Genomic DNA, 22,693 nt, shown 5'->3' on the forward strand with positions numbered 1-22,693 from the left:
AAACAGGCACTTCTGCCCAACTTGTCCATGCCGATCAAGAGACTTCATCTACGCTAGTCCCATTTGCCCACCTTTGGCCAATACCCCTCTAAACATGTCCTATCATGTACTTGTCCACATATCTTTTACATGTTGTGATAGTACCTACCTCAACTACCTCTTCTGGCAGATCGTTCCATATACCCATCACCCTATGTGTGAAAAGGTTGCCCCTCGGATTTGTATTAAATCTTTCCCCTCTCAGCTCAAACCTTTGTCCTCTAGTGCTAGATTCCTCTACTCTGGCTAAAATATTCTGTGCATTTAGCCTATTTCTTCCCCTCATGATTTTAGAAAGATCACCCCTTAGCCTCCTGGCTCCAACAAATAAAGTCCGAACTTGCCCAACCTCTCCCTTTAGCCCCCACCCATGAGTCTTGGCAGCATCCTCTTTTTCTTGAGTGGAATTTGAAATTACCAGGAGGAGAGAGAGAGAGAGAGAGAGAGAGAGAGAGAGAGAGAGAGAGAGAGAGAGAGAGAGAGAGAGAAAGAGAGAGAGAGAGAGAGAGAGAGAGAGAGAAAGGGGAAAAATACTGTGAATGATGGGGAGGAAAATATGAGGTGGGCTAGGTTTAGTGTAAATAGTTGGTCGGTGGATGGACAGACATGACGGGCTGAAGGGCCTGTTTTCTATACTGTATTACTTTATGCTGTGTCATCAAGAGTTTCATGGGTGGGGGGGGGGATCTGAATGGAGATGAAACACAAAATGTTTTATCTATTCCACAAAAAAAGCCAGATCTATAGGGTTCTAGTCTCTTGTCCATTAGAGGACACATAAGTACATATTAATGTGGAGGAGGGGGGGGGAGGTAAAGTTGTTCAATATGAGGATGGAGTCATTGAGAAGATGGATAAGGGTGAAGGAAGACTAGTTAGGAATGTCATTCATATCAGTTACTGCAGTGGAGGTGGGGTGGAGGTGAAAAGAATAAAAAGAACCCAAAAAAAGCAGAATAATACAATTGGCAATTACATCCATCCACAGATATCCCATTAACTCATTGGTGAGTTCATTACTTGCAAAATTACTTATCTATCTTGCAGCATTTACACTGATTTTACTGAAAGATTTTTTTCAGTGAAATCGTCAGGTGTTCCATTAGTTTATTTATCAAAAAATAAGTGTTACGTTGGGGTACAAACAAAATGTTATTGAGATAAAACTGTCTATTTTTAAAGTGTGCAGCGGGATTGCCAGTTAGACATATGGCAATATGCAGTAATGTTAAATATGTAGCCGTGTCTCACACCCAGAGACAGGGAATCCTCTCGGTCATTTGACATGGGTAGTAAGCGTGCATGGGTAGTAAGCCTCAAAGTGTCCCTCAAAGACTTGGACATCAACCTCAGCACTTGGGAGTCTCTTGCTCTGGACCGTCCAACCTTGCGTAGCAAGCTCACCACAGGAGCCCGTGCAGCAGAGAACAGACGCACTGCAGAGGCCCAGAGGAAACGCACCGCACGCAAGGCCCGGTCTACCTCCACTTCCACTGCAGCACCCAGCCACTTGTGTCCTACGTGTGGGCGTGCCTTCCGAGCCCGGATTGGCCTCACCAGTCACTTCCGGACCCACAGTCACCAATCCTCCAACTGAAAGTGAAGTCATGGTCATCTTCGAACCCGAAGGACGAATAACAACAACAAGCGTGCATTACACACACAGCGTAAACAACCAATTTAATGTATTTTATGCCATGATATCGCTACTTTCTGTTACTGCTAAGGACTGCTGAATTTTTATTTGGTTTGAAGTGTTCCTGTTGAACTGGAAAGAGTACAAAGAAGGTTTATGAGAATGTTGCCAGAACTCAAGGGCTTGAGCTAAAGGGAAAGTTGGGCAGACTAGGATTTTATTCCTTGGAGCACTGGAGCCTGAGGGATGGTCGTACAGAGTGGATAAAATCATGAATGGAATAGAGAGGGTGAATGCATAGTCTTTTACCCAGGGTAGGGGAATCAAGAACCAAGGGCAATAGGCTTAAGGTGAGAGGGGAAAGATGAAATAGGAACCTGAGGGGCGTTTTTCACTCAGAGGACCTAGGTATATGGAACAAGCTACCAGAGGAGATCATTGAGGCAGGTGCTGTAACTGCACTGAGAAGATACTTGGACAGATACATGGATAGGGAAGGTTTTGGAGGAATATGGGCCAAATGTGGGCAAATGGGACTAGCATTAATAGAGCATCTTAGTCGGCATGGATGAGTTGGTCTGAAGGACCTGTTTCTGGACTCTGGGACTTGAAGTAGTCTATACTGAAGGTAGACAATAGACAATAGACAATAGGTGCAGGAGTAGGCCATTCAGCCCTTCGAGCCAGCACCGCCATTCAATGCGATCATGGCTGATCACTCTCAATCAGTACCCCGTTCCTGCCTTCTCCCCATACCCCCTAACTCCGCTATCCTTAAGAGCTCTATCCAGCTCTCTCTTGAAAGTATCCAACAAACTGGCCTCCACTGCCTTCTGAGGCAGAGAATTCCACACCTTCACCACCCTCTGACTGAAAAAGTTCTTCCTCATCTCCGTTCTAAATGGCCTACCCCTTATTCTTAAACTGTGGCCCCTTGTTCTGGACTCCCCCAACATTGGGAACATGTTATCTGCCTCTAATGTGTCCAATCCCCTAATTATCTTATATGTTTCAATAAGATCCCCCCTCATCCTTCTAAATTCCAGTGTATACAAGCCCAATAGCTCCAGCCTTTCAACATACGACAGTCCCGCCATTCCGGGAATTAACCTAGTGAACCTACGCTGCACGCCCAGGTAGTGTTTATATCTTTAACACTATTCACTAAATGGGAGATGTGTGGCAAACCAGAAGGTGCAAGGTTGACGATACCAGTGCTAACATATATGGACAAATGAGAGATCACCTTGGACAATAGATCAATTTCTTCCTTCACGCCCAGCTTTGTGGTTCCGGATTTCCATTGAGGCAGAAAGGTGTAAGGTCAAAGAGATTAGAAACTAGTTGAAGGCATAACAAATACTTCCTCATCATCTGGGGGTCTGTGCTTACGTATCTCTCTCTCTCAAGTGGAGTTAGGCTGAGAGAAAGACCTTTATTAAAGTGAAATGTAAATGTTTTGTGCACAAATGCCATTTCCAAAAATTATCATGAATAATGGAAGGGTGAAGCAGATGGCAGATGGTGAAATTCAAATCGCTGCTTGAATCCAACCAGTTAAAATGCATTTTATTTATGGAGATTCTAACTGGTTGAATAATCACTAGAAGTAAAGAAAGGAAAAACTGTAGAATCATTGAAAAGCAAGTTGGACAACTTCCAAAAACGGACATAAAGTTCTGGAGTAACTCAGCGGGTCAGGCAGCATTTCTGGATAAGTGACGTTTCAGGCTGGGACCCTTCTTCAGACTGGACAATTTCCAAGTTGTGGGGTTAAGGGAATGGGATGATGTGAAGATGGCATGTTTAAATCAGGGATGCCAACAAAAATCCCAGTCTGGAACACAATCCCTGAGACACTCAGAATGAGTCAGACCTGTCAACAAGAATTGCTTGGAGTTAGACTTTCACAATGTGATGCCAAAGAGAACTTCACTCAGTCTCCAATTTGAGCCATTTGGTATTGACTGGAAAATATGAATGGCACGATTACATTGATTAAGCACAAAAATCACTTATCACTTCCAAATCACTTCCAAACCAACAGATTTAATGTGATTCCACTGACTCAACGGGATTAAACAGGAGGTCTACTCAGCATTTGCTGCTAGCTCCTGAGAACACTGCTGGCAAAGTGCCTTTCACACTCCAATTTGTTTCCAGAATCCATGCCTTGATGTTGCTACGCAGAGGTCAGAGAGGAGTGATGCAGTAGCACAGCAGTAGAGTTGCTGCCTTACAGCTCCAAAGACCCAGGTTCGATCCTGAATGCAGGTGCTGTCTGTACAGAGTTTGTACGTTCTCCCTGTGACCGCACAGACTTTCATTGGTACTCCGCTCTCCTCCCACACTCCAAAGGCATGCATTAATTGCATGGTTAATAGGTTAATTGGCTTCTGTAATTTATCCCTAATCTGTAGGATAGATGTGCTGTCTATGCACATAGAACTAGGGGAATCGCTGGTGGTCGGCGAAAACTTGGTGGGCCGAAGGGCCTGTTTCCATGATGTATCTCTAAAACTAAAGCTAAAGTTAAAACTAAAGTGGCTGGAGATCAGATGCGAGTGAATTTGACGCCCTCAATCTGCAGCTGGATCAAGAACTGGGACTGAGGTCAAACATGCTTGGGCTGAGGGGTCATATGTACATCACCTTCAGCTCCCAAACTTTACGCCGTCTGCTGTACTTCCCTATTCCGATGAATGGGGCATTGATCTCGATTGAAAATGATCTGCGGATTTTATGTTTTTATATATTGTACTCAATTTTAATATTTTTTCATTCAATTCTATCGCATAAATATATTTTAGCAAATTATATTTAGTATTGTTTTGTATCACAAAGCATTAACATATTTATTAATTTTTATTTTGTATATTTTATTACATTTTCTTTCAAACGGTTTACTCTGACCACATCAGGGATTTTAAAATGGTGAAAAAGTCCTTTGATAACAGCCGAACGTCAAAAAGGGCCTCAGAACCTTGCGCGGCAAAATCCACTGGCAACGTCTACTCGCCACTCATGGGCAGCCACAACTCCAAAGTCCTTCAGGATAATTTGCTCCTTGGGGCTGCAAAATGCGTGGCTGTGGGAATTGTACAGGAGAAACCACAAAGACAAGGACATTCGAGCACATTAAGGGCCATTGTGTAAGTAGTTGTGCACTAGGTCATTACGTAAGCCGATATGAAAGGACTGAACTCTATAATTAAATTGCCATCTCCAAACAATGCTAGCAATTGGCTCTGACTTCATATCGGTCAAAATAGTGACCATTGAATCTGCTGCCGAAAAAGGAACCGAGAAATCAAAATAACTCCTGCAGAAATATATAAAATTCCAACACTAAGAAATTTCCTGGAATTTGTAATCCAAAAATATGTCATTGTTGGCTTGAAGCAATGCCAAATTTCAATTTAGTACATCAAAGAAAATTCTGACAATGGTTACTGATTTGCTTGTGTTGTGTCATTACCTCAGTGTTCCTTTGCATTGATTCCTTTACCTAAACAAAGCATCATCTCCTCATACAGCTCCGATATTTTTTTTGCTAGTTCTGAGCAGACAGTAAATTCATGCCTAATGTTCTGGATGCCCTTTTCTATCTGTAAATTACACAGACAGACTTCCACTCGTGAGTAATTTGGATTCAGTTATATTCCGGCAAGAAAGTTGTGCTGTGGACAAAAAAATCATAATCGGATGATAAGTTTGTGTATCATCCAATTCTTTTTAAAGTGTTTTATTTAAACCAAAGAGAAAGAAAACATGCAGAAGGGGACAAGGTGCCGCCGGTGTAACTCAGCAGGTCAGACAGCATCTCTGGAGAACATGGACAGGTGATGTTTGGGGTGAGACCTTACGAAAGGCCTTTTTCACCTTTTTCAACAGCAGATTCAATGTCTGAAGTAGGCTCTTAACCCAAAGCATCACCTATCCATGTTCTCCAGAAATGCTACCTTACCTGCTGAGTTACTCCAACACTTTATGTCCCTTTGTATATTACCCAGCATCTGCAGTTCCTTGTTTCTATATTTTTTTTAATTACACTATCATATCATATATATACAGCGCGGAAACAGGCCTTTTCGGCCCACCAAGTCCGCGCCGCCCAGCGATCCCCGTACATTAACACTATCCTACACCCACTAGGGACAATATTTTACATTTACCCAGCCAATTAACCTACATACCTGTACGTCTTTGGAGTGTGGGAGGAAACCGAAGATCTCGGAGAAAACCCACGCAGGTCACGGGGAGAACGTACAAACTCCTTACAGTGCAGCACCCGTCGTCAGGATCGAACCTGAGTCTCCGGCGCTGCATTCGCTGTAAAGCAGCAACTCTACCGCTGCGCCACCGTGCCGCCACTGGGAGGGCTAGTGGTGGAAGCAGAGAAGGGTGGCTTTTAAGAGGTTTTCACATAGGTACATGGATATGCAGAGAATGGAGGGTTACGGGCCTATTCCTCTGCTATTTATGTTCTAAATAAGGTCATGTCAGTCCAAGGGGATCCCAGAACAAAACAATTATTTCCTCTTTAGGAAAATCTGATTTGAGGATTAACACCTAGTTAAAATAAGTTGATGAAAGAATGTTTAATTTTTGGTTTTCATTTGAGATTTTAAGTGCTTTCATAAATATTAATGTTACTGTACACTGAGAGAATGAGATTTTAATTGTTTATTGAATATTTGGCTATTATTTAGGACAGTCAAAACCAATATAATACTTCCATTTTACTTCAATCAATTTAGTCACAGGAAGATGTAAAGGCAGGGAAACTTGCAGGAGCATAGCCTGCTCATTCAAGAGTGTCCATCAGAGGTGGCTTCTGCCATGTTATGTAGAGCAGAGAACAGTTCAGCTCGGAAACAGGCCCTCTGACATATATTGTTTGTGCTGAACATGATGCTGAGCGAGACTAATGTCAATAACCTACTCATGACCCATATCCCTCAATCCTCTGCATATCCATGTACCCATCTAAAGCCTCTCAAATGCCACATCATATTTGCCTCCACTAGCACCCACCACCCACCCTCTGTGTGGAGGGGAAATAAAACATGCCTGCATATCTCCTTTAAAATTTGCCTCTCACACTTAAACCTATGCCCTCCAGTCTTTGACATTTCCATCTTGGGGGGGGGGGGGGGAAATGTTCTGAACGTCTACCCAGTCTATGTCTCTCATAGATAGACACAAAATGCTGGAGTAACTCAGCGGGACAGGCAGCATCTCTGGAAAGAAGGAATGGGTGGCGTTTCGGATTGAGATCCTTCTTCAGACGTTTCTGATCAAGATCCTTCTTCAGACTGAAGAAGGGTCTCGACCCAAAACGTCACCCATTCCTTCTCTTCAGAGATGCTGCCTGTCCCGCTGAGTTACTCCAGCATTTTGTGCCTATCTTCGATTTAAACCAGCATCTGCAGTTCCTTTCTAGAACACTATACCTTTCATAATTTGATATACTTCTATCAGGTCTCCCCTGAACCTCTACCATTCCAGAGAAAATAATCCAAGTCCGTCCAACCTCTCCTGATAGCTGATACCACCTAATCCAGGCAGCATTTTGGTAAATTGCTCTTTTGAAATTTTCGTGACATTGGCAATTATATCTCCATAGTGATCAGAACGTTCAAGGCAGATTGGTTCAGACTCGGAAATTGTTCCTTGGGCCTGATTGACATATTTTGTATTTGCTGCTGCTGTTTAGTTTAATTTAGTGTAGTTTAGAGATACAGCGTGGAAGCACGCCCTTTGACCCGCTGGGTCCACATTGACCGTACTCTAGTTCTATCCTGCACACTAGGGACAATTTACAGAAGCCAATTAGCCTACAAACCTGCACTTCTTTGGAGTGTGGAAGGAAACCAGAGCACCCAGAGAAAACCCACGCAATCACAGGGAAAACATACAAACTCCATATAGATAGCACCTGTAGTCAAGATCTCTGGCACTGTAAGGCAGCAACTCTACCAATGCGCCATTGTGCCACCTTGCTGTGGAGGATGAGGGAAACTGTTGTGAGTTGCAGAGCTGCTCCTACTTTTCCAGCTCCACAAGCACCTTGCCCATTCATTGCGGTTTGCATTTTGGGTGAGGGCCTTGAACAGGTGTGGGGCTCTAATTGACTGAGAAGTCCACATCAAGACAACAAAACCAAGGCGTAGTGGATGTAGGAATAAGACCGTTTAGTTTAGAGATACAGCATGGCGCTTTGGTTCGGAGATACTGCCACTTCAGCCCATTGCGTCCATGCTGACCCACACTAGTTCTACATTATCCCACTATCACATCCACTCCCTACACAATAGGGGCAATTTACAGAGGCCAATTACCTTTAAAAAAAACACACTCTTTGGGGTGTGGGAGGAAACCTGAGCACCTGGAGGAAACCCAGGAGAACCCAAGGAGAACTTGCAAACTCCATGTAATGTTGCATAGATTGGATATTGGTCATTTGACTGATACCTTTGTACAGTTCACACTTAGTTCAGATAAATTAGTCTGTGGGAGAAAAGGCCTGGTTTCTACTGTTTTACCTGTTTTACCTTGCAACACTGCCTCTTTAAAGAAATCTGAGTCCTTTTCTATACATGCCATTTCTCAATTTGCATCTGGGTTAATTTTAAGCAAAGCATGATGCTTATGAGGACTGAAATAGACCAGTAATTTCACTGCATGTTCCTCATCAGCCAGAGACTGCACGGCTCCAGTTAGGAAACTGAGCCCCTGACACTAGAAACCGTATAAATCCCACTATGGAAATGAGTCAGATGTCCCAGCAAACTCCCAGGTGAGTCTGTGTCGAGCTGTAGAGCCAGAATTCAGGACAATACCACAGAAGCAAGATACGGCAGATTCTGAAAATCTCAAATAAAATCATTAAGTACTTTAAATATCCAGTTGGTGTGGAAAGTAAATTATATGTTTTGGGTTAGTGACCTTTTTTCAGAACAGCTTGATGCATTTCACACTTCATTCTGACTTGTTGAGTGACTGCTGCACTTGTTGCTTCAGTTAGTTACTTATCTATTTGGGCCTTACAGTTGAAGAAGAGGGGAAATATGTCTCAAGTCGACCCACTCCTGATCAACATGCGGTGGGTTTTCTTGGAAGGGAGATGAGTACAGGGATGAGTTGTGTGGCACAATGGTGTAGCAGTAGAGTTTCTGCCTCACAGCTTACCCGGAGACACAGGTTCGATCCTGACTACAAGTGCTGTCTGTACGGAGTTTGTACATTTTCCCTGTGATGGTGTGGGTTTTCTCCGGGTGCTCCAGTTTCCTCCCACACTCCAAAGACATACAGGTGTGTGGGTTCATTGGCTTTGGTTAAAATTTTAAATTGTTCCTTGTATGCAGGGTAGTGTAAGGGGTGATCGCGGGTCGGCACAGAGTCAATGCTTCGAAGGGCCTGTTTCCATGCTGTATCTCTATAAAGCCTAAAGTCTCAAAGCATGAGTTAAGAAAATGACATAGTTTTGATTCTTCTGACCCTCACTGTGATCAAATCGCCCAATACTTGATAGAAGTATATAAAATTATGAGAGGCATAGGTAGGGTAGACAGCCAGAACATTTTTTTCCCAGGGTGTAAATGTCCAACACTGGAGGGCATAGCTGTAAAGTGAGAGGGGGAAAGTTTAATGGAGATGTGCGGGGGCAAGTCTGTTTACAGAGAGAGAGAGAGAGAGAGAGAGAGAGAGAGAGAGAGTGGGAGCCTGGTACGCATTGCCTGGGGTGGTGGTGGAGGCAGATACGATAGTGGTGTTTAAGAATCTTTTAGATAGGCACATGAAAGTGCAGCGAATACAGGATCGTGTCTGAGCAGATGAGATCAGTTTAACTTAGCATCATGTTTGGCGTAAACAATATGGGCTGAAGGGCCCATTCCTGTGTTGTGGGGTTTTATGTTCAAATGATACTCATTTTCGCAGCTCTCATAAAAAAAACTGCAAATATTAATGGCACTGGACCATAGACTATAGAGGGTTTCTAGGGAGAGATCAGAGGATATTAATGGGCAGAAATCTAGAGTGCGATCAGTTGTCTTACTAAATTTTGTTCTGGATCCAGTCAACCATCATAGCTCCAGATGTGCTGAAATAAATGATGTTTTGTAAACAAATCATGACCCACTTGAACGGTGAGAACTGCCGATGGTATAAGTTAGGCAATAGATCACTCCGAACTCCTTATCCAGAAAGCCCATCACAAAGTCTTGCATGTCTGTTAGCAGCACACCGCATTAATGGTTCTGGTGCACTACAGGAATAGTATCCTGAAGCAGCACGTTAATAGGTTGCCTTGACAACACTGTGGATCACAATAATATAAACATAGCCAGTGTAGAAATGATGCGGTAAGACACAGTGAACTTTATATGAACATCCTGCTTTACCTAAAGGGAGCACATGAACTGTTTTATAGAGCCTTCATAGGCCCCTGACTGACACCAACAAGCAGCAGAAGACTACATTTGAAGCTTCATTCCTCAGCATCCCTCAGGTTTGTGGCTTTTAGGCAGATTCATGAGCAGAAGGCGGCCGCCACTTTTGCAGTTTATTCTTCTTCTTGTAGGAGAACATTGCGCTCTATGAGAACATGACGATAACTGGGTTTGAAAAGACAGGAGCGGGAACCAAGCTTCCCGCTCCTACGTATTATTCTTAAAATGAGAATTAAGTGATAGACAAACGAGGAGTGTTACGTCGTGAAATTAAAAAATCAACGGTAGATGGACGTTGCCAGCTTTGGTTCAGTGGGTAACATATTCATGAATCATTCGAACATCTGTTCAATTCCAACTACAGAGAGTTAAATAAATAATTCAAGCTGACATTTAAACTGTGATGGGTTGAGGGAGTGCTGCAGTATTGTAGGTGCTGTTGTTTGAATGAAATGTTAAACCTCATTTGGCCTTTGTATTAGATGCCAATGCATACACTGTTCTTGGGTTCAGAAGCAGGATAAATTCTGCCAAGCGTCCTGCTCTCTTAATTATCAGCAGCAAACTTTGCCAGATAGTGTAAGTGGTTCAAAATGTACCTTTTATGTTAAGGATCCAATCTACATGTGTTACTGGGCTCCTGCCTGGTTCAGATGGCTAGCTCAGCTCCCTCCAGTAAGTGACTTTTAAAGTGGCAATAGGGGTGAAAGAATAGGTGCAAGAGAAATTGTTTTAAAAAGGACAACTACCCGGTTAAAATCACTCCATAATAATTTCCTTATGAAAACATGTAACTCATAACTAAAAGGAACAGTGAAATATGATATATGTCATTTTAAGAGCCAGCTGGAAAGGTTCATGAGTAAGTTAAATAGACGACATTTTGATGGAATTGCGTGAGCAAGATTAGGAAGAAATTCCTATCGAGCATTAATGGATCAATAGGGCCACAAAGACTGTTTTAATGCTGGAATATTCCTTATATTCCCTTTGCATTTTTAGTGCCTTGTGTTCAATCTCTGTGTTTCCCATCCAGTTCGGATGTGAACCTTGGGTCCATTTGTAGTAGTTTCCTAGGGCCACTGCGAGTCTTCCATCAAAGTTGCCCGCTTGTCACAGTAGAGTGATTGCCTATGCTTCTGTGCAGTAGTTAATTATTTTTTGCAGCCATATACACATTTGTAGTATATATAATGAATTTAAATACCACCTGCTGATCAATCAACTTTAATGAGATGTTTGCAAGTTCCTTGAGACGGCTATAGCTGACTTGATTATGCAACAGCCCTTCGTAACATTTGTAGAGAATTGCCAGACTTTATAACAAGATATTTATCAGACTACTGCAATATTTACTTCTACACGGGATTAAATGCCAACGTCAGGCAGCTGGAAGCCAGGCACACAGTGAGTCTTGACTTCACCTGCTAAAGGACTTAAAAGCACTTCAGCAGCAAGTAGATATCTGTTGTCAATTATCTCAATCAACAGAGGAAAGGCAAGAATTTTGAGTACAATATTTTCCATGTGCACTCTTAACAGCAACAGCTTGGAGGGATAGTGGAGTTATCGCCATGAGTAATGGCCATCTGCACCTCATTGCAGTTGGAGTAGTATAGGAATCACAGCAGCCAATTTGTGCACGGCAGCTTTCCATAAATATCAGTAGAATAATTGAATAATCTTCAGCTTTGGGGATGTTCAATGAGAAATAACTATTGAGTAACACTGGGGGGAAGCAGTCAATGGTGCTGTCTTACAGCTCCAGGGACTCGTATAGGATGCTAATCATGAGAGTTGTCTGTGTAGAGCTCACCCTATGACCACGTGGATTTCCGTTGGGGACTCTGGTCTCCAACCACATCCCAAAAATGCCCTGGTGGGTTAATTGTCCACATGAAAATGACCTCTCCACTAGGTAAATGGCAAAGGAAGCAAAATAAATGAATGGAAACATAAGAAAGAATAAATTGCAAAGTACAGGAAGATCAGAAGATGGGGATATGACTAAAGGGGTTTGCTCTGCTGGAACTGGCACGAACCAACATTAGAATTTAATCTAAATTTCTTTCCCTAAATGTGATCGGGTCAATTGTATACAAGTCACACAACCTGCAAATTGTGTGCTGGGATCTTCCCATTGTACTGTCTACGCACATAGAATGATGAACTTGCACTATGGGGTTTAAAAACTGTAATATACCGTGATACCTATTGCACAAAATTCTTTATTTAATCTCTGTGCCCTAATTCAGACACGTCTTGTCAAGATGCTTAAATGCGGCTTTTCTGCTTGAAAATGGAGAAGACTTTACCATTCTGCAATTATCAATTTTAAGGCACTGATTTTTTCTTAGGTAGGTACTGCCTTAAGAATTTCTCTTAGTGTTTGCTCCAACCCCTATCCATCACTGCTGGTCTTGTCAAGGTTCTCTCTTCATTTCTCCACTTTCCTCCATACCAATCCCTGATCCAAGCGCAACTCTGCCCCCTTCCAGCATCTGATTGTATCTCTGGCCTGCAATGGACCAGCCTGACTCCGTCAAACCTTCCCTTCCTCCAATATTTTTCCACTCCAATGCCCACTCAACCACACTTCTCCATCTCACAACGAGCTGCTTTTCTCTGCTATCTCTGCCAAGGTTGGCCTTGTAGCTCATTTACCATAAGGTGGCATGGCAGGTCGAGCTCCTGCCATCACAGTCCCAGAGGCCTGAGTTCATCTCTGACCTCTGGTTATGGCTGTGTGCAGTTCGCCCTGTCACCTTGAAGGTTTCCTCCATGTGTTCCAGTTTCCTCCCACATCTCAAAGATAAGCTGGGCGGCAGGTCCATTGACTACTGTAAATTATCCCAAGTTTTGGTGGGTGGTGGGAAAATGTTAAGAGAAAATATTGCAGGGAAGAGTCAGGCACGGGATTCTACTGAGAACTAGCATAGACTTTATGGACCAAATGGCTTCTTTCTTTATCGTTGGGTGATCTGTCTCCAAGTAGAAAGCAGTAACTCATGGCTCCGGAGGCTTTGCACAACACTGTACCCAGAGAAACATTGTTTTAACAGGCCACTTGAAGTTAAAATTTTCCTAAATTAATGAGGGCATAGGCATGCAAACCACAATTACATATAATTTTCTCCCTGGTTGCTGGCCACGTGCCTGAGATGTTGCCAGATAACCAAAGAATCCTGCTCCAAACTCTAGAACTAGAAGATGAAAGAGCAAAGATCAAAGACCATTTCACACTCTGGTTCAGTAAAAATTGATAGAAATTAATACAGAGGGGAAGCACAAGACCATCTGTGGTTTCCAACTCTTTTCTTCCCTAAATGCCACCTTTGTTCCTAATCAGTAATAAACCACAAATTTAGGTAAAGATGCAACAACAAACTGATTGGTACAGCAAGAACTTGTCTACGACGACAACTTCTGTAGTAGAGTATAAACAACTATTAGCGGGAGTTTTACTGCCAACAGATGTTGGGTTGCATGGTTGCATTCTAAGCTGATAACTAGGAACCAGCACAAAACCAAAAAAAACACCATACCTGCTTATCAATAAAGACACAAAAAGCTTGAGTAGCTCAGCGGGGCAGGCAGCATCTCTGGAGAGAAGGAATGGGTGACGTTTCAGATTGAGATCCTTCTTCAATATATCTCAATCATCTCATTGATGCAATTATCACAGTCCACCAATAATATTTTCCTATTTTCTCTCATTCTGTTTGCTGCACTGCCTGGGAAATGTATGCTTAATTTTCAGGATATTTTTTAACGGTTGCCACCTCAGGTTTTTGTTTTAAAATGATGGTGACTGAACAGGTGAATGAACACTCAAAGGAATTTCAGGTGCTCATAAATTTACATTTGTTTTACAAAGCACTTTTTGGTGCTGGTTAACATGTGTGAACCAGAATAGCGCACATCAGTAGGTGTGCAGCACATTCAGTTCTCATGCACAAATTTTCTTGTCAGTCTCATGCACAAAGTTTCTTGTATGGCACTAATCTTCTTGTCAGTCCTGAGGACAGTCCGCAGTCTGAAGAAGGGTCTCGACCAGAAACGTCTGGATCCTTCTATCCAGAGATGCTGCCTGTCCCGCTGAGTTACTCCAGCATTTTGTGTCTATCTTCGGTTTAAATCAGCATCTGAAGTTCCTTCCTACACATTTAGTTCTCATGCAGTCTCCCTTCCAGTTAACCTCCTAGGATTGATATTCCAATTTACTGTCATTGGTGCTGTGCCAAATACTGTCAAAATACCTTCTCTACTGCATCGGTAGAAGTCTGACAGAATTCTCAAGGAAACCTCTTGGACACTAAGAAAGTGTTTAAACAATCTAAAACTAAACTAAACAAAGTAAATGTGTGGATATGCTTTCTTTTGCAAGGCATGGATCAAGGAGTAAATAGAGAAAAGCTGTTCCCATTGGCAGAGAGGTCAAAAACTAGGGGATGTGGAATGAAGGTGAATCGTGAAAGATCAAAAATGTACCATAAGGAAATATCTATATACTATAACTCTCGTTTGTTTGTTTGTTTGTTCCTGAACTACAGCCAAAACGGTACACAATAGCGTGACAATTTTAGGCCGCCATCGTCCCTTTGGTGATAATGGAAGAAGTGTTATATTTTAAAAGTTATTCACATTTTAAAGTTTTAATCTATCGCCTAGGGAGGGAGGAGGGAGGATAAGGGGGGTTGAGGGGGATGGAGTGGGGGGGGGGGGGAGGGAAAGGGGTTGGGGGGAGCAGAGGGTGCTGCACCAATGCAGGAGAGGTTTGGGCCCAACAGGTCCACTTGGTCTAGTTATTTATAAAGTAGTGGTTAGAGTGTGGAATGCAGAGCCAGGGGTGGTAGAGGAGGCAGATTCAATTGCAACCTTCAAAAGGAAGCTGAATACATATTTGAAATGTAAATAATTTGCAAGACTATGGGCAGTGGGCCAGGAGAGTGTCTAATGGGGATTACTCTTACATGGGGCCAGTATGAACTTCCTGGTGCAATCATTCTGTGAGTCTTCTGAACGTGAGGAAATTGAGGGATAAGGAGATAGTTCAGAGTATGCAGGCAAGCCTACACCTGCTTCTATTTTGTTAAATACTTGTGTACTTAATAATCAAGTCAGCACAATGTCGCAACAGTAGATTTGCTGCCTTACAGGGCCGGAAACCCAGGTTCAATTCTGACTTCGGGTGCTGTTTGTACAGTGTTTGTACGATCTCCCTGTGACCACACGTGTTTTCTCCATGTGTGCTGGGATTCCTCCCACATTCCAAAAATGTACAGGATTGTAGGGTAATTGGTTTCGGTAAAATTGTAAATTGTCTCTAATGTGTCGGATATTGGTGGGTGATCAGTGGTAGACGGGGTGATCGCTGATCAGCGCTGAGTCACAGGCGCCTGTTTCTGTGCTGTATCTCTAAAACCTAAAAGTCTAAAGTCAAACTTCTGCTTTGGTTCGAAACTTCTGCTTTGGTTTGGTGTTTTTTGTTGAAGTTTACTTGGAAGCCTTGATTCTTGATGCCTCAGCAAACCTGAGGAAGGGAAAATGAACTAAAGCAACATCCTATAGACCACAATGAGTGGCCTTTAAATGAATTTAGTGGGCTGTCTATGCTTTAAACTGGGCAGTCAAGGCTGAAAACAACTTATAAATCATAAAAAATATTAAAGAGACAATAACGAATGCAAAGAGAATGTAAAAGATAATCAAATTAGTTCTAATTTGTGTCGTTCTGTTATGAAGACCAAGCTCTTTGATGTGCTAATTTTGATCTTTACTACTGCATCCAAAATGAAATTAATCCTGTTGTAGCTTGAAGAGTCCCACTTCCTGTTTCCATTTTTCAATAACTACTTTCATCCCTCCAACCTCATTCACTCCCTAACTACTGGAAGATTGCATCTCTTAAAATACCTTCAGAATGATGCTGCTCACTTCTGAGCTGGATCTTAGACTTGTTGTTGACCCCCTCCTACAGCCATTCTGATTATTCACGTAATGTTTTTCCCGGTTTTTCATCATTAAGCCCCACTGGATAAATAGAACCATTTCTGATTGCTGTTCTCAATTACCAGAGAGTCTATATTGGCTGCCAAACGCAAAGCATCACTTGCCATCAAGGCTAATATGCATTAAAACCGTTGAAACTCTAAACCAAATATAACTTTTCTCATCATAATCTGACTCAACACTTTTCTATCCTTTAGAAAGTTCTAAGAGGTTATCTTGTGCAATTAATCTTTATTTTCACATGCATATGCTATGGATTTTAGGTTAGAAGACATTTTGACTGGATCACAATAATCTGTCAAGTATCGTTGGCTCTCTTAAAAAACTGTAAATTAGATTCTTCAGAAAATAATGCAAATGGTCATGGAAAAAGTAATTATCTTTCACTTTTGGAGTGAATGGTATCCGATGGTGAATGGCTTGGTTATGTGGTGTACCAAAAGGCTTAATCAAATCAATATTGATTTAAAATTTCTAATCACAAATAATATAAAAATACTACATTTCATATGACAGGATTTGGAAGTCCCGTAAACAAGCCACTTCTGCAGTTTATATACTGCAGCACCAGGTTCAACAATTGCCATTCCAAAAGCAAGAATCGGCATACTTAATTGCAATGTCAACCTCAAATGATTTGTTTTCTTTCAAGTTCATGTTCCAATCAATCTACAGATCTTGTACAAATCTGAACTGGTAGCTGAGCTGGGGCTGAAGGAGGCAAAGCCAGAGCATATACCTCCTCCCCAGATTTTGTTTAATGTGGGTTATCGCTCCACGCAAAAATTAAAAGAACATCACGAACACCCCTTCCTAGCTTTTGAAGTGGTTTCACATCTGCCACTCGCCTGTACATTTTTAACATAAAGTAAATATAAGCAACATATATTTATTGGAAGCTTACATAACCACAAATAATACTTAATCTGGAATACCCACACATACACTCATATTCTCCCTCCAATAATTGGTTATTATTCTCAAATTAGCCAAATGCTTAATCTTTCTCAATACTAATTTTAAAACTGAATTTGGTCTTAACTACTTGTATTGCATCAGCTAGCCTACGATGAAAACAATCTTACTGAAGCAAATTGACCATTTAAACTGTGATTGTAATGAGAAGGTAAAAGTACCAGCAAAACATGTTCTATTGTTTTTTAAAGCTTGTAACTTTAAAAAAATATTTTATTTGAAGTCATCGACTGAATGCACTGCCTGCCACGAGCCAAACACCTTCAAGACTTAATGCAATTTATGGAAGTGTTTTACCTCAATAGTCGTGGAGGTTAATTGTGGACATTTGCACTCGTGGTCTATAAATTTGAGCAGCAGCAATATTGTTTTGACAAGCGATGAATCACTTATAGCCAATGGACTTTATAAATCTATAAAGTTGGATCTTTTTGGATGTTGTTATTATCTATAAACGTGCACCTTTTACAGACTGTCCAGCAAACTGGGAGATTTTAGTTTTAATAAGCAGGATGCTTGCTTTACTGGTACCAGCTGTACCAAGTGATCCCTTACAGCTGCTGGTGCAGAATAAAACACCACCAGCTTCACTCCCACCTGCACAACCACTCAAGTCATAAGTCTTTCAAGACAGAGGGAAACACAAGGTCAATACAGGCTACAAACCATCAATCTTTTTATAGCCAATGTCAACTATTTAAAAAATACCCACTAACCCCATAAAAGTTCATATAATTTAGTACCACATAAGAAATGAACCGACGTTCCCTATGCAATATTTAAACTTTCTTGTTTAGCTTTAGATGATATTTAAACCAAGATTTTCTGTTCGTGAACTCGAAGTAGTCTATTCGGTGTTTTAGCCAGAACCAAATATTAGCAAGTTGCTTTCAAATCACAAAAGGTTAAGACAATGAAAAATCCAGCAACTACATATTCGTGCTGTGCGTGGCTTTAATTGTCTGGCAACGTTCTTAAATAATTAATGTCCATTGAAAGCAAGCTACACATTATGATTTTTCTTTTCTGAGTAGCTATTGCAGATCCTACAGTAAGATTTTTACCTATTATGTAGGCTTACGTAGGATGTACAGAGCAGAAACAACCGATTTTGTCTAACTAATTTCTACCAACGATTATACGCCACATGAGCTTCCTTTTACATTTCCTCCATTAAATTTGTGGACATTCCCATGTCCCTATTATGCTTAACCAGTCTCCATTCATTACTGTTTGCTTCAACTCCTCCCAATGATAACAAGTTCCATATTTTCACCACAGTTTGTGTAGTTTTTTTAATCCCTAATGGATTTCTTGCCAACTTCCTTATAATGATGGCCTCAAGCGATCTTCTTCCCCAGCAGTGGAAACGTTCCCTCAGTAACCATTTTATCAAAACCCGTCATAATTTTAAAGACCTCCATCAGGTCACCCCTTAGCCACCTTATCTCAAGAGAAAGACCAGTCTGTGGCGGCTCCCAAGGGTCGGGCCATACCACTACCGACCCCTCGGCACGGGAATGGACCAGTCCAGGGGGGCGGTCCTTTGCTACGGATATAAGGACGAGGTTTTGGGCGCAAAGTCATTCCAGCAGACTTGACCAGTCTGATAACTGTGTAATAAAACCGAACGTCCCGAAATACCCGGCTCCTCGCCTTTATTTCGGGCCTCTCTCGACGCGCCACAAGTCTGTTCATTCTTTCCTATATTATACTTCTGCTTTAAGGCGTCACCCTTGCAACCTCTCCAGTGCTTCAATCTCCTTTGTATAATGTCATCCAAAATTGTATGCCATGTTCTAAGTGTCATTCATTGATGTTCAACACAGGTTTAATATAACTTCCCTACTTTTTATTTCTAGAAATAAAGTGTTTTCTTCATAACCTTGCTAACTGCTGGCACAATTTATAGTGATTAGTGTTTTTGTACACCAAGATCCTTCTGTTCCTCTACCCCATCTAGACATACTTTCCAAATGATTAATGACTTCCTTGTTTTTTCTACCAGAATATACTGCTCACATTTTTCTATTGAAGTTCATTTGCCAATGTATTCTTCATTCGACATTTATTAACATCCTTCTGAAACATGTTGTGGTCCTCCTCATTAATGGTTATCCCCTCAATTCACCAAATTAGCAAAAATTAAGAAATAAGATCAAGATGAGACTGACTATTATCACCAGTCACACAGCACTCACCATCCCCAAACCCCCAATCTTGTAATACACACACAATTTGAGAATACCTGCAAATGTAGAGATTATCTCTTTGATTCCAGAGTCAAAATCATTAATGTGAATTGCAACTAGCACTAGTCCTTGTGGAACACCTATCTCCATCCACCTACTTCTTTTTCCACCCACTCTGATTTCAATCCTGCATCCAGCTATCAATCCATTTTTGGCATATCTCCTGGCTTTGCGCTTTCTAACATTCATTGGTCTAAGTTGGATACCTTATGGGAGACCCTCTGAAAATCTGCACACATTGCATCTAATGCAACCTCAAAACAAAAATCAGTAAGTTTGGTCGAGCAAGAATTTTCTTTGAAAATCTATGCTGATAATTTATTACACTTTTCATCTCTGGATGCTTTTTCTCAATATCTCGTTTCGTAGGGATTCTATTATTTTTACTTGTCACCAATGTTAAGCTGATTTGTCTCTAATTCACAGGACATGATCCATCCTCTTTCTGAAATATAGGAATTATATTACCTATCCATCATTCCTCTGACACAATAGAATATACTACTGTAGTATTAAACGTATAGCAAAGCATCTGCTCTGCGCATGTCTCAATGCGTGTTTCAAATGCATGGATGCAATTTATTTGGACCAAACGGTTACCCTCCTTGTTTAGCAAACTTGTTGACATGTTCTCTTTTTTTGTAATTTAAATGTATCTCATTGTGCAAAGTCATGCTCTCGTAGACCATCCCTCTGCTAATGGTTTAATATTTCTATCACCTGACTATCATTTACCTGTTGCTCATCCTGTCTGTCCATGATAAGCCCAATTCTTTTATTTTTAACTAATATATCTGTAAAATATATATTTCTATTTTAGTTTATGTTGTATGGTAAATTTGTAGTTCTTCTTTCTTTCTAATTTTATTGACAGCTTTCCTAATAACTTCATATTCTCTCTTAATATGAACTCCCAAGCAAACTGTGTAATTAATCCAATCTATTTTCTTATTTTCAATTGTTCTCTTTATTCGGGCATAAATTGTTTGGCTCTTTCCACTTAAATTAATATATTTTTCCTTCACTGTTGAAAATCATCTCAAATGTTTCTCATTATTGTTCTACATTGTGGTTTGCCATTATTATCCATTTAAAATTCTGTACCAGATCCACAAAATTAACTTATTCACAAAATGCTGGAGTAACTCAGCAGGTCAGGCAGCATCTAGGGAGAGAAGGAATAGGTGACGTTTCGGGTCGAGACCCTTCTTCAGACTGATGTCAGGGGGGCGGGACATAGGAAGGATATAGGTGGAGACAGGAAGATAGAGGGAGATCTGGGAAGGAGGAGGGGAAGGGAGGGACAGAGGAACTATCTAAAGTTGGAGAAGTCGATGTTCATACCACTGGGCTGCAAACTGCCCAGGCGAAATATGAGGTGCTGTTCCTCCAATTTCCGGTGGGCCTCACTATGGCACTGGAGGAGGCCCATGACAGAAAGGTCAGACTGGGAATGGGAGGGGGAGTTGAAGTGCTCGGCCACCGGGAGATCAGTTTGGTTAATGCGGACCGAGCGCAGGTGTTCAGCGATAGCCGAGCCTGCGCTTGGTTTCGCCGATGTAAATAAGGGAGATCAGTTTGGTTAATATCTTATACCACAAAATTAACTTTTCTGTGGTCTATTCATTTTTTAAATTATCATACATGGATCTTTCTCAACATAAAGTGTGCGATGTCATGATCTCATTTGCCTGGATATTCCCTTGTTTTATTTCCTTTACTCTCGTACATTCCCCATTACTCAATCCAATAGCAAATCCTCCCTTTTAATCTTTTCACATCTTAAGTGATATAATAAAGGGATATTAACCCAATTGCTGGAACTTTATCCCTGTACCTGCCTCTTTCGCCCGAGGTTAGTTAAAATCTCCCATGATTATTATTGTGTACGTTTTACACATTTCGCTAATGTCAGAGTATTTCTCCGTCAGCTCCCCACTGCTGTTAAATGACCACCCGATGACCGCTAGTTTTGCTGGCTTTTACCTTGATCATATCATTGTATTCTTTGTAGATGGATCATTTTCTCTCCTACGATCATACCGTCCATAAAATACAGTATAATGTTATTTTGGGACATCCTAAGATTATGGTGCAAATGCAAGATTCTTATTTCATACCCTTGACAATGTGACCACCAGCTTGCTTGTAAATTAACTTTTCACAGTCACAGAAAGTGTTGCAAGTTGATGGAAAGTCAGGCATCAGAGCATCCTTGTAGTCCTGAACTGATGACTGAAGCAGTGAACAATTGGTCATAAAACAATCAGCAGCTGCACGGAAATATATATAATTATCCCAAAACCTATATAAACCTCAACATTACTCTAAACCAGAAGAGTGAATATACTTTCTGGGGTATGATTACTCTTTTCAACTTACCATCCATTTGAAGGTAACTTCTATAAATATTAGCAACTGGTGTGGAATATTGGAAATACTTATAAATTCATTTTTTCAACATGCTCATGATATGATCAAGGTAAACACATGAAAACTCAGTGTTTTCAGTCATATTTAGTTTATAGACACAGCATGGAAACATGCCCTTTGGGCCACTGAGTCCACACTGATCACACAAGTTTCTATGTGATCCCATTCCACAAACTAGTGGGCAATTTACAGAGGCCAATTAACTTACAAAGCTGCACATCTTGGGATGTGGGAGGAAAGTGGAGAATCCGGAGGAAACCCATGCAGTCACACTGGGAAAACATACAAACTCTCTAACCTTATTATCTATCTAAAATTCTAAAATGTAAATTCTAATTGTCCACCAATGTGTAAACAGTTCTAAAGCACAAGCTTGAGGGCATGTAACTTATACATTTCCATTGATCTTATCTGGTGTCTTTTCCACACTCCTGAAGTATGGGCCTTGGCCCATTGCCTTGGTTTTCAATGAAATTGTAGTTTGTTAACGTATCATCTTGTAAGTACGATGTTAAGACAAAATGCTGTACATTATCTGAGCATAGAAGCATTAGCTTTCCAGCAGTATTTGCTTTGCCAGCAAATTTCCAGTCTTTAGAACTAGTTGCCAGCTGAGTATAAATTTATTTCAAGCATTTAAAAAGAAGATGTATGAATCCCTAGCTGTGATATAATGTATGGCATGTAATATTGGTTTTATACCACCACTTTAAAAATTGTAGCCTGTAACCAAACACTCTGCATATCCAATGTTGAGGCATCAGAAAGTCTTTCTGTCTGTACAGAATGTCCCTGTTGGTCTCGGTATCAATCAAATACTTTGCTTAATAGAGTACTATTCTTAGTTTAACTTGCTGGTTAGCCTCCAATATCGTAAAGTGATACAGGGA

At 41.2% G+C, this 22,693-nt stretch overlaps 1 protein-coding gene across 3 annotated transcripts in view; it reads left to right on the forward strand.

Annotated features, from left to right (window-relative positions):
* Positions 1 to 22,693, forward strand: part of ppp2r3a (protein phosphatase 2, regulatory subunit B'', alpha) — a 265,190-nt gene that overhangs the window by 49,769 nt on the left and 192,728 nt on the right. Inside the window, exon 1 of one of the 3 annotated variants that reach the window (XM_078410764.1) lies at positions 10,115 to 10,190. The exons of the other annotated variants lie outside the window; for them this stretch is intronic. The gene's annotated coding sequence lies outside the window, so the exon portion shown is untranslated. Of the gene's footprint in view, positions 1 to 10,114; positions 10,191 to 22,693 lie in introns of those variants that run through there. 3 annotated transcript variants of the gene reach the window in all.

The sequence above is a fragment of the Rhinoraja longicauda genome, chromosome 13 (assembly GCF_053455715.1).
Source record: "Rhinoraja longicauda isolate Sanriku21f chromosome 13, sRhiLon1.1, whole genome shotgun sequence".
NCBI classification, from domain to species: Eukaryota; Metazoa; Chordata; class Chondrichthyes; order Rajiformes; family Arhynchobatidae; genus Rhinoraja; species Rhinoraja longicauda.